This window comes from Myodes glareolus, chromosome 16 (genome assembly GCF_982192425.1).
Source record: "Myodes glareolus chromosome 16, mMyoGla1.1, whole genome shotgun sequence".
In the NCBI taxonomy this organism is placed as follows: Eukaryota; Metazoa; Chordata; class Mammalia; order Rodentia; family Cricetidae; genus Myodes; species Myodes glareolus.
In genome coordinates this window covers 37,159,800-37,175,084 of record NC_142041.1, presented here as the reverse complement: position 1 = coordinate 37,175,084, position 15,285 = coordinate 37,159,800, and the positions used below count along the sequence as shown (strand labels likewise).

Here is a 15,285-nt window from a genome sequence, read left to right as displayed (position 1 = left end):
TTCCTGAGCACATGGGTATTGTGTATTTTCCCGTCTCTATTGCCTCTCTGTCATGTGAGCTGTAGCGAATGGCATCTGAGTGATAGTGTAGAACACAGAATCTGATGCTGGATCATGGAAACCCCTGCGTGTTCTCATGCCTTCCTTCTCATAACAAAACTAAACAAAACAGGATAATCTTGTTATTACATCTTTATCATGTATATTTATAATTTCAATGGATTTGTACTTTATGCAAACAAGATACATATTTATCCAAGTATACTATGTGATCTTTTAATACACGTGTATAGAATACAAGAGTTAATGAGACTAAGCACAACTTTCTCAGGTGTTTATCACTGTGAATTGAAAGCAGTGAAAACAAATTGTGTCATATGCATTTGTCCTGTTGTACAAAGAAGTGTTTCAGCTCTTCTCTCAGTGCAACTGCAGCTGGCAATCATTTGATAACTGTTCTCTTCATTTCCTTCTTTTTCAAACCTTATTTAAGAGTAGGAAGTCATGAAAGGTTACAAGGTTAGCTTCTAAAATTTCTTCTTGAAAACAAAAAGTAGTTCAAGTGCTAGGTGCCTCATTTTTTCTACAATATCAACAGATAATTAAATCCATCACACTTGCTATGTTACATGTTTTGAGGTTAGTATATGACGAACACTGGTATTAATTTACAGTTGTATTACTTTGGGTATATGTCAAGATGTTGAATCAGACTGTTGTGGATAATCAAATCAAGAAATAGGCATGAAACTTTGTGTCTGAATGTGCAAAACATGGGAGATAGGAAGGTAGGCTCCTGAGAATCTAGCTGTTGCCTCCTACAGCAGTGAAGGGTGGCTGACAGGACTTCCATTATTGCAGATTGCCCATTGAACAGGCAGCTCTCAAACTGCCTGAAGCCCTGCTGTTTGCAAAACTCACTTTGAATATATAATGCTAATTATAGGGCATGAACATGTCAAGATTTTGACAGGTGTCTAGGAAGTGAAAATATTAATTTTATTTATGCATTTTATGTTTTTAAATACCTCTGCAAAAGATGTTGACTAATGCAACTTAAAAGGTCTATATGTGTTCACTGCCATATGAAATCGCTGTGACACTTCTCCTTCACGCCTCCCAAAAGAAAGACAGAAGAGAATCTGGGTAAAATCACATGAGCCGATACACTGGAGAGGTTCAATATGAATCACACCCTGACAGAACCATCTTTGAAAGCCCTAGAAGAAGTCAATAGTTACAGAAAGGTGAAAAAGAAGAGAAAAAAAAACAGAGATTGAAAGAAGGACAAAATAGCCTGAGAGGCCTGACATGGTTTTCACTCATAGGACTTTAGGCCATTTCTTAGAACTTAGATAAACACATTTAATATGTGGTATTTATTATTTTATTGTCATTATCAAAATGTAGAAAAAAATCCAGTAATCATGCATTTCTTAACCCTGGTAGAGCATAGATTGACACAGTATATAGTGATAGCTGCACATGTGCTTTTATAGTGATGATTTATGATTATATGATCTAATATTGCATAACTAGTTCTTGGCAACTAAAAATGGTTACTTGTGGAGTCAAAAAATTATTCTTTTGTTCTCAACAGAGATCTACAAATCATGTATTTTCATCTTGAAATAGATATTTCCCTCATTTATACGCTTATTTAATATATATGATCTTATGTTCACAAAGTTACAATAATTAGTTTTGCAAACACAAAATTAATACCATATATATCACCTATAAATTTCTTCAATATGATTAGGAGAACAATCAGCAGTAAAATAATCATACTAAAAATTACTCTGAGTGATATTTGTCTTCAAAAGGTTGGCACTAGTTAGGATTATCTATAATGAACATAATCAATGTCAAAAATGATCCTGAAAAAAAGGTATAATCTGGGGAGTCAGAGAAACCTGATATAACAACATGTCCAATATGTGTCTTGCTGTCTCCTCAGTCTCCTTCAGCAACTTACCTAGAGAGAGAATCATACCTTTATGGAGATCTTACACTTTCCTTTTAAATTATTTTAAACACAAGTTTTGCACGCATTAAGTTACTGAGCTGACTCAAAAAATAAATTTGCATGCTGGTATATTTCCAAAGATATAATTTTAGTTTTATTATGCCTCATATACAGCTTAAATAGTGTCATTGAAAACCTGAGTCATGTAGATTTTTGAGTCTACCATCTTACAGGGGAGTGAGTATTTGAGAAATAAATCTAAAGCAGATGAAATGTAGACACAGGTAGTAGAATTGCTATAAATTTTCCACTTCAAAGAACAATGGCATCTGCTCTTCATTTCTTCCTAATCCCTGGTGTTTCTGCCTCCTAAAACTATGCCTTTGTGGCTTACACATTCCTCTTGAGTCATCCTTTTTCTAGTTCTCTTGAGGTTTTTACCTGCCAGGATAGCATACCTGGGAAATGTGGACAGGAGTGAAAATTGAGTCTTTGTCTCCTAAGAGAAAGAGGAGTTCCTGTTTTATGGTGAAAGAGAAGGTCAGAAAGTTCAACTTGCAGACAGTTAAATGATTAGCAAGGAGACTGGAAAGAAGTAAGAAATTTACACATTACTTTGGAGAAAAGATGGGTGAAACAGATGAGTTGGTCTATATGGTGTCTATGTTTCTATGGAGAGACAGAGAAAGGCAGGGTTGAGTGAAACAGGGAATGAATGAATTCACTTTGGTGTTAAAAGGAGGCTTGCTTGACTAAATACCATATTAGTCTAATCTCTGACAGTTGATTATCTGAGAGATGATGTTTAAAAAGTCAACAAAATTGGTTCGAATAAACAAGGTCAGTGATTAGAAACAATGTTCAGAAAATTAGACATTTTTCTTTTCATAAAATTTCTTTTGGGGTAGTTTTACAAATCAGTAGTTTTACAAATCAGGCCCACTCTACATATGCTTTTCAATGCCTAACTTAGCAAGTGATGGTGAAATCAGTGCTTGGGAGCTTAAATAAAACAAATACAGGCCAATTGTTCCCATATGTGCTTATGCTGGCTGCATGAAACAAGCTCTTCATGGTTATAAAATCGAATTATCCTAGGATTAACAAGCAGCTGTAGCAGATGTGATGCCAAGACTCAGGCCTAGCTTCATCATGTGCTTACTTCAAAACTGGAGCCAATAACTTTTGCTGATAAACTTTATTAACCTATGGAACTGTGGTAACTGGGGGAAGATTTGACATATTATCACATGTATGAAAGCCAGTGCTCACTGGAAGGAATTAAAATCACCTTAACCAAATGAGAACTGCTGTTGTTTGGAACATGGTCTGCAGTTTTAAATTTGCTTTATCAAGGTTTTATACATAATGGAAAAATGAAGTTATTCAACTATGAAATAAGTGCAGAGAATCATTATTAAAACCTATTAGTTTCCTAGATATATGTCCTAATGCTTACTGAGTAAAGCTTTTCCATTTGAACTCCAACAACAATACTCCTTTATTAGATTATAAAGCTTAAATATTCATGGCAGGAAAATGCTGAGTTCCAGTTAGTGGAGTACACTAGAAGTGTGTTAGTTTGAATGATGATGTTTTACGCACAGATTACTGGAAATAGTTTAGTCTACTTAACCATATACCCAAGAGCTGTGTCCTCTTCTTGGGAATATACAATAAACTTCTCAGAATTCTCTAAACATTTTAAAATGTGAGGATGAGAATTGTTGGCCTAAAGATGCACATATAACACACATACACTATGAAAAAAAAATCTAAGGTAAAATGTATTGTCCTTAACCTGGTAATACATTTTAAAAATGATTAATTTCTTAGTCCAGATTTTGGTTTTCTGTCCAGAATAGGCTCTCCTTTACTTTCCTCTTACCACTTTCTGAATTATTCCAAACTTTTATCATTATTGTTGAAGATTCCAATAAATTCTGTATAGGATATAAGTTGATTCATCTGTTATCAAGCTTCTGAGTAGATCTTGAAGGGCAGCTTTCATTTTAGATCATTTGCAGTGGTTCAAGAAGCAGGTGATTTGTACAGTCCCTGTGGCCTTGCTGGTAGACAATGTAACTCTTATGATCATCATTGTATTAAGGGTCTGACACTGGTACTAAAAGAAGAGAAGCTGCTTTATCACTAGCTAGAGTTAATAGGATAGGAAACAAACATATTTATTACAGAAAAAAGGCATTTCAAACAATATGTGGCCTTTATTATGGAGAATTCTATTCCTATAAAACAACTATTATTTAAATTAAGGCAAAACTAGACATACTGTAGGGATGTAGAAATCTTTATTTAGGAACTTCTGTGCAAATTCAATAGTCATGAATTGAAATGTAATACAGTATCTGAAGTGCATAGACAGTTTTATGAGTATTCTCAGAATGAATACAAATGAAAACAGCTTTGGTAAAGCCCTAACTCCCCTTCCCATTATTCTCTGAAATAAGACATGCTCTATTAGTATTGGAGTTGCTAACATAGTATCTGCATTGCATTCATTGATTTTATAAGATTTTCTTCATCCAGAGAAAAGGTGAAAACACATTGGAACTTGGGATGATTTTAAACTTTTCCTCTGGTTTTCACATTGAATGAGTTCACCTCACATACGATGAATAACATAATGGAAAAATGTAATCTTTGGGTATAGGTATGATGTATATTCTCATAAAATTATTAGTGATTATTACCAGTAGTGTTGTCAGATTCTGAAAGAATGGCTGTCTCCAAGAGGATTCTCAATAGAGTCCCAATGGATAATTGTTGAATAACACACAGAGACACAGCGGCCATCTAGTTAACAACCACTTGTATAGATAAATTTATCTGAAAATATTTCAGGTAAGAAAGACAGACCAAGTAAATCCAACACTACTGCTGAGTATGAAGAAGTCTGTACTTTTTTGTTTATAGGTTAATGTTGCCAAAATGTACTGATACTTCAAAATATTCAATCTGCAATCTAAAATTACCTATCCAGGTAAGTAAGACATATTGTAAACTATGTTTGCATAATGTTGAATCTTAATTCACCAATTCTTTCTTTGTATTTCTTCAATCATACATCTTCAGTGGGAGAAACACAAGAAAGTCTTGACTATATTTTTGTAATGCTTACATCATAATGACATTGATAGGACTTCCTATCTTTAGAATTTGTAGTGTATTTGAAGAATGTCAGGTACTTTGCATAGACTATCTCTTACTACCGTGGAGTCTGGTTGATGACTTGCAGATATATTTCTTCAAGAATAATGATACACAAATAAATGAAAATCACATATATTCCATTCAGATGATCAAAATATGACACTTTTCTAAGTTGCTCATTTAAACTCTAGGGTCTAAGCGGGGTGGTGGTGGCATACTTCTTTAATCCCAGCATTCAGGAGACAGAGGCAGGTAGATCTCTTTTAGTTCAAGCCCAGCCTGGTCTACAGAGTAAATTCCAGGGCATGCTCCAAAGCTACACGGAGAAACTTTGCATCAAAAAAACAAAAACCAAAAACAATAAATGCGTACATACATACATACATACATACATACATAAATTGATAAATAAGTAGATTAACTAACTAACTAACTTTAGGGTCTTGCCTTAAATATAAATTTTGCCTCCTCACCCATCACAGGGCTTAATCATTCCTGCCATTAACTATTAGCAAGATGGTAGACAAGGTTTCTGTTTGCTCTGGGTCTGTTAAAACTTACCTTTGAGAGTGGCTGCGTCAACAGTAGCAAACACAAATAATACACACACAGTTGAAACATATCATTAAGTGAGTTCTCTAACACGCCCCAGCCAATTTGAGGATACTTGTGAAGTAGTTAACAGAATTGAAAAAAATCTTACATATCCACTTAGTTCTAGTCACCATTTTATTTCATTATTAACTCCAAGTAATAAAGCTACCACAAATATTACACACAGAGGCATATGCACACTGTGTGCTCTCCATTCTCTTTTCCAAGAGCCAACATATTAGAATTGTCTTTTCTTACCACAACATGAAGTACTGTCAACACAGATTCTTCAGCTTCATTTGGGGTACTTTACATATAAGGATTCTACATCTTGAAACCATCCTCAGTAGATATCCTGAAATGAAAAAAGAAATTGGTAACGAGGGGAAAAAAAAACTTACTTTGTCCAAGAGTTTCCATCTGGCTGCTTTTTATTAAATTCCAAAATAAAAATTCCTTGTGTATTTCCAGACTGTAATTTCATGAGTCACAATAATGTATTGATTCCCAATGACACTGTTACTCACATTTCCTCATAAATAATCTCATCATATTTGTTTTTGTGAACTAATATGTATTCTTATATAACCATTAGGAAAATGCTTAGGATGTAAGATATTTTTTACATCAAAGGATTTTAGTTTGAAATTGAGTTTGAAACTAAATTTTCTATATACCAGGAATAGCATATAGCTGATAAAGAATTAGAGAGATGAAATTATGCTTTATAGCTACTGTTAGAATAACACAGGTAGCTTACATGTGTCATCATTTTCTTTTTCCCCACCCCATGTTAGAGAATTCACTCAGGTTTTAGGTCTGGCATACCAGGTCCCTACCAACAAGCAGCTTCCTCAGCTCCTACCATTTCTTATTTCAAAAGATCTAGAGAAGTCCTTCTAAAAGACATTGAAAACACCTATAAACTTCAGTCGGAGAAGCAGGTAGGCTAACTGCTGATTTCATCTCTCCTTTCAGTCCTCCAAATCCAGTCTCTAATTTTTATCCCGAGCTCTCTAACAGAACCCCTTCTGCAGCATCTCTCCTGGCCCATCTCCAGGAGATCACACAGAAAATCCCCTCCAAATTCTCTCCCAACTTATCCTTTTATCTCCGCCCCCAACCCCAGCAGGTGTTCCCTAGGAACCCACCAGCCAAGCTTACCAGAGAAGCATTTACTCTAGCAAAGAAGGCAGGAAAGCGTCAGATCTTCATGGTTCCTCCTTCCTCCATATTCAACTCCCCACTCTCACCCTCAGCTCTGTAACAGACCCCCTGTTGTGGACTCTCCTTACTCTCTACCCAATTCTCAGGAGACTAAATAGTTTCTAGTGGAAAACCCTGCCTTCCTCTCTTCTGTTGATATCTCCTAGGCCATTGCCACCCCAAGTGTCTGCTTATAATATCTAGAAACATGTTTTACCTGGAACTCCCACCCATATCAAAATTCCTGAAAATTATCTTACCAAGCACACACAGCCACCACATTCCCTTAAGAACCATAGAAGGCAACAGAAACCAAGGATCAAAGCATTGAATGAAGACAAAAGCAGATTTTGAGTACCTAAAATTACCTTCAGCTCAAACCCAGATTCCTAGATCCCACTGTAAAGACATAATCACTAAAAGCAATGACAATATTTTGACAGGGCAAAACAGTAGAGAATTTTGTATTCTTGCTGTGACCATTTTAGGTTGAATTAGAATTTTATCTCACGAATGATAAATCCCATGGGAAATTGCCAAATTCTGTTTAGAAACCCTAGGTCATGATGTCTCTACTAATTTACTGTACCACCTGCGTTGCTTGAGCAAAACGTCCAACTGAAGCTGCTGAACAAAATACCCAAGTATAGTCCTGGTTGACTGAAGTAAAGAATTTTAATTGCCTTAGACTATGTTTAAGTGATCACCTCTGGTGAACTCCGGTAAAAATCTATCTCCACAAAGAAAACGTGGAAAGAAATGAATAAAGCAGAAGTAGAAACAATAAAGAAAACCCAAACTAAGAGAGATCTGAAAAAGAAAAATTAGGAATCAAATAGAAACTTCAAAGGAAAGCCTCACCAACAACACACTAGAGATGGAAGAGAGAATCTCAGCCATTAAAAACGATCGTAGAAAAGAATAAAAGTCAAAGAAAATGTTAAATTGAATATAATGTTGGCACAAAATATCTAGTAAATCTAAGACACTATAAAAAGACCAAACCTAAAAATGCTGCAAATAGAGAAGAAGAAGAAACCCATGTCTTCTCAAAACCTAGCAAATATTTTACAGAAAAAAAATCATAGAAGAAAATCTCCCTAACCTAGAGAAGATGGTGGACATTAAGATATAGGGAGCATACAGGAAACCAAGTAGATTAGACCAGAAGAGAAATTTCCCTTGGATATATAATCAAAACACTAAAAATACAAAACATGGAAAGAATATTAAAAGATGCAAAGTAAAAAGATCAAGACATATGAAATATACTTGACTTTTAAAATTAAAGACACAAAAGTCAAAAGGGCCTGGAAAGATGTTTGACAGACTTTTAGAGGCCATAGATGCAGACTATCCAGCAAAATTTTCAGTCACATTAGATGGAGAAAATAAGATATTCCATGATAAAACCAAATTTAAGCAATATCTCTCCACAAATCCAGCCCTACAGAAGGTGCTAGAAAGGAAAACACCAACCAAAGGAGATTAACCATCCTAAGAAAAACACAAGTGATAAATAATTCAAGACCAGTAAATCAAAAGAAGGGAAACACACACACACACACACACACACACACACACACACACACACACACAGCATCACTACCACTAGCAAAAAAAGAGCAGGAATCAACCCAAAATTCATTATCTTTAAAAATTGATGAGCTCAATTCCTCATTAAAATGATACAGACTAACAGAATGGACATGAAAACAGGTTCCATCCTTCTTCTGCAATCAATAAACTCACTCAGGGTAAAAAAATAAGAAAAGATATTTTAAGCAAATAGACCTAATATACAGGCTGGTTTAGACATTTTAATATCTAACAAAATAGAGTTCAAACAAAAAAATAGATATTAAGAAAACAATTAACCCGATTAAAACTGGAGTACAGAACTAAACAGAGAATTGTAAAAAGAGGAAGCTCAAATGGCTAAGAAACATTTAAGAAATGCTCAATATCCTTAGGCAGTAGTATATGCAAATTAAAACTGTTTAAGATTCTATCTTATACTTGTCAGAATGCCTAAGATCAATAAAACAAGGGGCAGATCATGCTAGTAAGGATCTGAATCAAAAGGAACACTCATCCACTGCTGGTGGACTGCAAACTTGTACGGTCATTATGGAAATCAGTATGGTGCTTCTTCCGGAAGATGGAAATTGATCTACTTCAAAATCAGCTTTAGTACTCTAGGCCACACACCTAAAGACTCTTATCCTGGGCTGGAGAGATGGCTCAGCCGTTAAAGGCTATGCTCACAACCAAAAATATAAGATTCTTATCCTAACACAGGGACACTTGTTTAACCATGTTCATTGCTGCTCTATTCATAATATCCAGAAATTGGAAACAATCTAGATGTCACTCTTCAGAAGACAAGGATAAGGTGGTACATTTACACAATGGAGCATTACTCAGCAAGTTAAAAATAAAAATTTCAGACAAATGACTAGAACTAGAAAAAAATATCCTGAGTGAATATTGGCTGTTAAGTCAATGATAATCAGCTTACAATCTATAAAAACACATTGCTTAGGTAGAGTAAAGGCCTTGGGGTTAGGTAGATCTCATTTGGAAAGAAAAATAGAAAATACATTTATATATGGATAGCATAAGAGACAGGATGGGAAGGATCACTTGGAGAGGTGGAAGAGAGGACAGCAGGTGACACGGGTAGTGTGAGAGACTGGATGGAATGATCAACAGGAGAGGTAGAGGGGAGGGGAGCAAGCGACGGAGTATGAGCAGAAAGAGCTAAAGTTCAGGGGTAGTGTTGAAACCTGATACAGTAGAAGCTTCATAAAATTTTACACATATATGAAGGCCTTCTAAATGAAATAAAATAGTGGAAGAGACAGATCCTCAACTCTTACCTCATGTCAACAAAGGAAGCTTCCAGCATCTTGATTAGGTTACATCTAATTACTTTTTTGGCCAAATGGGTCCCATTGGTCCTATAGCAACCCCCAAGCAACCAGGGTATTGCCAAGACTGCTCTCCAAACTGACACTAAGGCTCCATTGTTAAAGACTGGTCCTACCCAACTCACTGAACATGGAGATATCAAGATGGGACCTACATAGAGCCTTCATCTCTATGCATTACTGTCTTTGGTACAGAAGGTACTATGTAAGATATCAAAGAAGAAGCATAAACACCAACCCAGCCACACACACTTTGATCTACAATAGTTTCCTGTCTGAAAGATATGTTAGTACGTTGGTGACACAAACCTTGTGGGAATAACCAACAAAAGTCTGATTTTCCTGAAGGCTCTTCCATGAGATGGAACCCATACCCAATTCTGTTTGGTTGACCAATATCCTGAGACTAGATAGCTCATAGACCTAGAGTAAAAACAAAGACTACTGTTTTAAAAATTAAAACAAGCAAGAAAAAAAAAGTAGCAACAAAATGACTTCCCAATAGATCAGTACCTGCTTGGCCATCATTAGAGTACCTGCTCCTGCAGCAAATGGGAAGCAAACACCACAGAGACCAACAGTCACAGGTTATAGAGAGATACTGGAACACTCATCTCTAAAGGGGATGCCTCAATCAAATCCCTCTCCTCTGGCTTAAGGGACCCCTTAAGAAAGAAGAGGTGCAAAGAGTTTAAGAGAAAGAGTGGGTAGAGAATATCAAGAAAACAAGGACCTACAAATGAACACTACCCTTGCACATATGAACTCACAGCGTTCACAGAGCCTGCAGGGCTTTGTACCAGCTGGGTCCTAGAGCTTAATGGAGAAGTGGATACATGGCCCCTTCTCTAACCCAGAAGTAATCTCCAAATGATAACCACTTGCAAAAGTGAATCTGAGTGGGGAACAAATTGCTCTTAAGGAAAGACTGTATGCACAGCAGTAGATGGCCAACAGAAAGTGAACTCACCTGCATCTTTGGAGGGCCCTTGTCTTTTCATATCATGTGAAGGATCTTCCGTTTTAGTGATTTTTAAATTGTATCTTTTAATATATATTTATATTTATAATATTTACATATTGTATATATACATATACATAATACATGTATTTACCTGAAAGGTTTATTGCTTATATTTTTGCCTTCTAGTCCAGCATTTTTATGAGATTCCTGTGTGTACTAGAGTGTTTATCTGTTTCTTACTCCTTCTCTTGGGCTTTTTTCCTTCTCTTTGCTTGTTTTATCCATTTCTGATATGTTATTTTTGTTTTACCTTCTTATGATGTCCTATTTTAATATATTTTATTTTTATTATCATTCCATAGGGGCCTGTTTGTTTTCTAATGAAGGACAGAAAGGGTGGATCTGGATTGGCAGGGAGGTGGGGAGGTACTGAGAGGAGTAGATGGAGCAGATACCTTAATCAGGATATGTTATATGAAAAAAGAAAAGAAAGCAAAGCCAAACCTCAAGTCACACGAAAGGAAAACAAAGACATAAAACCACCTATAACACACATTCTAGCACTTCTGCTTATTTTGTCAGGCAGCTAATAATTATGAGAAATAAATTATCCTACAGGTAAGCATTTTTGTTTCCATGCAGAGTTACTATCTGTAAATTTACCAGGAATTATTCCTTGTTGCCCAATTTGTCAGTTTTTATTTTCAGACTCTCTGTCAACATCAACCCAACTTTTTCTGTTTCTATGTCTCTGTCTGCTTCCTCTTCCTCCTTGTGCCCTGCTGCACACACAAGCGAACTCAGATATACAGACATATCCAAACATACCCAAAATTAGTTTTCAAAATCACAGAGTCATCATATGAAAGTCAGCGAAATCACAGTTATTCATCAACTAAAGACTATAACTTTTAATTGTTAATTTGGATTTATTAAAACAGAAACTTCCGATAAATAATTAAATAAAGTCCTGATTGTGCAAATCACAGTAGTGAAATACTGAACACTATGTTTGTGCCTTCATGAATTTCTATTTCTTCAGGAGGAACAAAACAAGATGAAAAGTTCTAATTTACTAGATAGTATGATCTTCACTAAAATTAAATATAAAAACATAGCCCACAAGATCTATTAAATCATATTGACATATCAAATGTGCTTGACGGATGAAACTTATTTACGGAATTTGAGAAGACAAGGCCGGCTGAATTTCCCTTTCAGTAAATGCCTCTCAAGATCTTATGTTTGTTAAGCTGTCTTCAGCTTCAGTACCGAACTCCACATCCTGCTCTGAGATGGTGGCATTGAGATTCTGCGCACCTCGCTGCTCCTTCGCCAGCTGGCATCCTCTTACTTTCCATATTAGGCAGCATAAAAGAAAGACTAAGTGGCAGCAGAAGGGTACTGGGCTGATCTCCGGCTGCTTGTTGATGTCTGCATTTCTTTTACAACCACACTTCACCCGCAGAGCTGAACTCAGTTTGCATATAGACTTTAAAAGCCCTTCAGAACTTGCTCTATCTAAAATATCCTATGGGTCTTTGTGACCCATCCTGGTTTTTCCTGGGGCCCAACTCTTGGGGTGAGGCCATGACTGGCTGCATGATATCATCTCCAATAACTAGGTACCAAAGTTCTGAAGGGTCCCTCTATCAAGTCTCCAGGTCTCAGTCATTCTCAGTCCACACAGGAGAGGGGCTTCCCCTTTCTGCCATTGCTGTATAATCTCAGAGGCATGGTTTTCTTTTCAGTTCTCCAGATGCACTAAAGCCCATGTTTTATATTAATATTCAGTAAAATAGCATGTCTCATTTTATTTTTCCCTGAGGGAACCCTTTAAAGTATCTGTTCTCGATCTTGAGTTTGAGGGCAGGAAGGCTAGGATAAGGCAAAGGAAGAATCTGATACTTTTTATATACTTCTTCATTAATTTTATTGTTGTAATCTCCAGGAGACCAAATGAAACAGATGGATATTTATAATTAGTTCATTAATATATGAGCAAACGATTTTTTTGCATCCCTTCAATGTGTGTTCACTTTTTATATATTATTCCATTCATTATTAATAAAGTTTGAGAATGAAGAGTACATCAAGCCCATTTAATGGGAAGAGGACTGAAATTAAAGTTAAATTGCATGTCACATGGTAAGTATAGAGCCTCTCAAATGCAAGATGAGCTATTTATTTTCTGATTCCTGTGGAGGGATGTTTTTCCCTCTCTCTCTCTCCCGTGTGTCAAGCTGCTTCATGCTCTGGAAGATTCTGCTATCGTTTTCAATAATCCGTGATGTGTTTTTCAAGGCTCTAGAACATTCATTCCACTCCAACATTCTCTTCTTAAACACACCTGAGAGAATTGTGAGAACGGCAGGGGACAGGGAGGGTCACAGTGTGGGAAGGAAAACAGACTGAAGCTGAGGACCCACTGGACCTTACTTTTGGGTTTCAAATATCAGAATTGGTGTTTCTCTCAATATTTCTGTAACTGAGGGTATGTGTCTGAAGAACAAAAGTGTCAGTGTTCTTTTCACAACCTCATCTCTTTCCAGCTATTTCTTGTTATTGCTTTTAGTTTCTCCACATATGAAACAAACCTACTGATATCATGATACACAATTTATAATATAGTTGCAATCATTCATGACACCTGTCCAGGACATCAATATAGCCATAACTTTAACGTTAGACCACAAAGATGTATGTGTAGGAAACACATTACTAAAACAGTCCCATGATGGGGATAATAAGGAGAGTTTTAAGAGAGTGTGAAGAATGAGGATTAGAAAAGCACACATACTATGAATGTGCAAGGGGAAATGCTGGGAACTAAGGAGCATAAACAGGAAATGGGGGCACAGAGATGGAAGACAGGAAGTGGTGGGAAAGGTTCAGCCAAGACTCAGTATTTTTGGAAACACCACAAGAAAACCTGCCATGTTGTCTCAATGCAAAAATAAAAAATATCATTTCTAAAAGATATAATCATTGATTAAAAAATAAAATGTAGGGAGAAAAATTCTTGCTTTCTATACTTTGGAAGAGGTTTTGTGGTAATGATAAAATATATATGAACAAGTTCTCAATGTAACTACTACATGACTACATCTTTAAGGTCAGAATGCACGACACATGCATACAGGCATATGCACACAGTTTCTCCGTCTTAAAGATCTGCTTCATAGGCTGTTTGCTAGTGAAGGTAGAATAATAGAATAATGCAGCCTCTAGTGAACAGAAAGCGTTTCATTCTTCCATACTTTCTGTCTCATAACTCTTTTCACCATCAATAGAATTAAGGTCTTAGAATGGGAGTTTGTAATGAGGACATAATGCTAAATTGTTTCCCTAATTCTAATTCTGCCATAGGGTTTTTAGTTTGGGGGTGTACAAGAGTTTGAAATTATATTAAATGGTCAAGGCAAAAATCCCATGTGAAACACTACAACTTCAGAATGGCCATTCTAAATTTACAGAAATTTGTTGAGACGTATAGACTATGGGTCAGATTAATTTTGGAGTGTGGTATTTATTTTATTTGCAAAATTTTATTTAAGTAATAAAGAAGTAAATTTAAGAGACTTTTTTTTTTTCTTAAAAAAAAGAAGAAACTGCCCTAAGGTGCAGTGACAATCTACACACCTGGTAGGAACAGATGGGTGTTAGCCTTTCTAGATAGACCACACAGACCCAGCTGCACTGTCAGAGGAGCACAGCTGCATAACCCCACAGGAGAGATTAGCAGATGTGCTGAAGAGTTGAGCCCAACGTGCTCATCACAGAATGAGCAACAAGGGAGTTGGGGTTCAGGTCACTGAGCTTTGGCCTAGTTTGCTATGCCATAATAACTGGAGATAGTTGGCTCAAATTCACTTTATTTAAAGAAGAAAATTAAAATGTAGGTAAAACGGATATGTATGCCAGTGGTTGGAAAGGAATAGACTCCCAGAATATACTAGTATAACAGCTTTCTCCAGTATCCCCATGAAGTAATTTATAGTTAGTCATAACGATGACACTTGAAGAAGTGAATCACTATATAGGAGTTAGCAATGACAGGATCTAAGTGTGGTTTGAGACTACAAAATCTTTTCATGATCCTCAAGTAATGATCCTGGGTGTGGGGACACAAGAAGCTGGGTGACATCAGCTCTCAAACTCTTGGGAATTATGTTCCATAACTCTTCAGAATTATGGAAGTAAATATCATCAACATATTTAACTTATAGTGATTAATTTTACCGTGTATGGAATGCAGAATTAGAAACTTAGGATATTTCATTATGTATCAATAATTTATTATTTAAACATTAAGCAATTTTAAAATAGCCATAACAGGAATATTGACAAACTTAATACTCTTAAGCTTTCCAAACTTGCGAAAAGTTTAGAAACATATGTGTAATCTAAATTTCAAACATACTATTCCAAATATTTGAATATTTATA

The 15,285-nt window shown here is 36.0% G+C and overlaps 1 protein-coding gene across 2 annotated transcripts in view; it reads right to left on the bottom strand.

Moving 5' to 3' along the window:
* Positions 1 to 15,285, bottom strand: part of Lingo2 (leucine rich repeat and Ig domain containing 2) — a 1,156,348-nt gene that overhangs the window by 916,417 nt on the left and 224,646 nt on the right. For both annotated transcript variants that reach the window (XM_085677246.2, XM_085677245.2), the window contains exon 2: positions 5,993 to 6,089. The gene's annotated coding sequence lies outside the window, so the exon portion shown is untranslated. The remainder of the gene's footprint in view (positions 1 to 5,992; positions 6,090 to 15,285) is intronic.